Consider the following 2,790-nt stretch of genomic DNA (forward strand, 5'->3'; position numbering starts at 1 on the left):
CCTCACTCCCAACCCGCAGCCCCTGCCATCCCAGTCCTGAACTCCAGACTCACAGTTCTGCTGGTGCTCCTCACTCCCGACCCGCAGCCCCTGCTATCCAGTGCTGACCTCTAGATTCACAACTCAGCTGGTGCCCCTCACTCCTGACGCGCAGCCCCTGCTATCCCAGTCCTGACCTCCAGACTCACAGTTCTGCTGGTGCCCCTCACTCCCAACCCGCAGCCCCCTGCTCTCCCTCCAGTTCTGACAGTGCCCCTCACTCCTGATCCACAGCCCTCTGGGCTCCCTCCAGCTCTGCTGGTGTTCCTCACTCCTGACCCGCAGCCCTTGCCATCCCATTCCTGACCTCCTGTGACGTTATGAGTGTAATATAATATTTCATTGAAAGGTGACAGGGCCAGAAAGAGTTAATTAACTCACCTCACCCACTGACCTTGCTGCGCTGGTGCCTGGAGCCGCCCCTGTCCCTGACCCAGGGCAGAGGATATTGAAGCTGAACATCCAGAGCTTGCAAGATAAAGGAGCAGGGGGGAAAGGCCTGGCGGTGTTGGCAGAACGGGAAAGCATCAGAGGGTTCTATGGTAACCAGGGGGATTGGTGGGAGTCAGTCAGGGAGGAGTTGGCGGCTTTGTTCCGGTGGCTGGGGAAACACCACAACATTAAAGCAACCAGTGGTGCCAAGTCCTGCAGTGTCGCCTGTGGGATTTCCACAAGAGCATCCAGGCAGGGGAGCCAGTCAACGTGTGACTGTACGACCGGATCAAGCGACAGCTGCCCGAGTTCCAGGAGATGAGGCTGCAGCTGGCCGATATGAGTGGGAGCACCGAGTGAAGGGAGGGGCGGCCTCCCCGGACATTTTTGCGGCCTGCAGGGAACGGAGACAAAGCAGGGGGATGCGGGGACACAGGGCAGGACCCACGGATCCGGTAGTGCAGGACCACAGTCACTAGAGGAGGAGAGAGAGTCCCGCGAGAGGAAACTGATGGTGTGAAGCAATAAGTGCAGAGTGCAAAGCAGCCAAGAGTCACAGGGGTCTAGAAAACAAAACAGCAGCAGGTCCCATGGTGTAATGGGCAGTACTCAGGACTCTGAATCCTGGAATCTGAGTTCAAATCTCAGTGGGACCTTTGGCAGGTATGTCGCTTTGCTGCAAAGCCTTGTAGCTCAATGTGCTTTGTTACCCTCTCCCTGGCTGAACTAGAGTGGTTTTCTTTTCTCCTCCTTCTGGATCACTGGTGCCCACTGGAGATGGGTTTTTGGTCCAGCTGGGCCGCTAGAGGGTGGGGTCCTAGAACTTAACAGCCTGGCTAGAGATTCCTGCGGGTTGACCTGATGGTGGGTTTCTCACTGCTTCACCTGATGTCCACATCTTTGGTCCCTGCAGCTGCCACACTCTTCCTCTTGCCCACATGGCATTTAAAGGAAGCAGGGCCAGGGCCAGGCTTCCCTGGAGCCCAGCACCTCTCCTCCTCTGGGCACCTGGAGCAGAGGCGGCTGGTGCTGACAGCTCCAAGGGAAGGCTTAAAAGCCACAGAGCAACTGAGGTCAGGGCCAGAGGAGGGCAGGACCATGCCTATGTGTGGCCTGCAGACAGGCACAAAAACATCCAGCCAGCCTGCTCCCTGCCGTGCCAAACACCCACTGAAGGCCACCCACAGACCAGCATGCGGGGCGGCTGCTGATGCTCTGTGGCCAACATCAGAAGATGGTAGGAAAGCAGGGCCAGCCCCCCTGGTGGGGCCTCTTACCGTTCCCACTCAAGATGCTCACTTTGGCAGTGGGGCAGGAGATTTTACCCCAAGAGGCTTTTCCCCAGCTGGCGAGAAGCAGAGAAACACCCAGGCTCCCAAGGTGCTATGTAGCAAGTACCCTCCAGCACAGGGACAGGTGCACACTTGGAAGAGAGAAACTGCTCCACACTCTAGCCCGGGCAGCCGCCCATTTTCTCTGGCAAGTCAGGAAGGGCAAAGGCGAGACTGGAAGCACCTGGGGCTCATGCCCCAGCCTTTGTGACACCCAACCCCCAACTCCTTCCCGGGGCTCTAGCTGCAGCCGGAGCATTGGCCTGAGTGACCAAGAAGAGGTTCCAGCCCTGAAGGGAGCAGGACGTTCAGCACAATGGTAAAACTGGACAAGCACAACCACGAAGGGACTCGAACCCTCAATTGTCTGATCTGAAGTCAGATGCCTTATCCATTAGGTCACGTGGAGTGACCTGGCCCCAACCTGCTCTGCTCCCCTGGCTCCCAGGCTTGTGTTGATGTTGGCTGGATTTGTGCGGGTGTTTGTGTATATTAGCAATTGTGTGTATGTGGCTGGATTCATGCATGTGTTCATGTATGTTTGCAATTGTGTGTGTGTGCATGCTCTGCTGCCCTCTGCCGGCGCGACAACCGTTTCTCTGTATGTCACAGCCCCCATACCGTCGACCCCGATGGTGATTTCCCCATCTTACAAGGGCTGGCCTGACCCTTCTCCCCTCTGTGAAGTGTGGCAGGGGCTGCAGCTCACTCCCTGTGGGGCAGGAGTGCCATGGTGTGGGGTGCTGGGCTCCAATGCACCTGGAGAGCAGCTCAGGTGAGGCTGAGCAGGGCGTGTGGTGTCTGTTCTGCATTGCCTGGTGCTGGGCCATTGCACAATCCCCAGCCACGCCACACACGTCCCGAGAGGGATTGGGGGGCCAAGCAGATGATCCAGCAGGAGGGGATCATTCTCATTGGTAGCTGTCCAGTGGCAGTGAGTTCCACAGGCCTCGGCACAGGCTGTGTGGGGCAGGAGGTCCTTGTGTTG

General features: G+C 57.8%; 1 non-coding gene across 1 annotated transcript; it reads left to right on the forward strand.

Moving 5' to 3' along the window:
• Positions 1-1,055: 1,055 nt before the first annotated feature.
• Positions 1,056-1,127, forward strand: TRNAQ-CUG. Its single transcript has one exon. It is a non-coding gene; the product is annotated as a tRNA-Gln (tRNA).
• The last annotated feature ends 1,663 nt before the right edge of the window (positions 1,128-2,790 follow it).

This window comes from Mauremys reevesii, linkage group 23 (genome assembly GCF_016161935.1).
Source record: "Mauremys reevesii isolate NIE-2019 linkage group 23, ASM1616193v1, whole genome shotgun sequence".
Classification (NCBI taxonomy): Eukaryota; Metazoa; Chordata; order Testudines; family Geoemydidae; genus Mauremys; species Mauremys reevesii.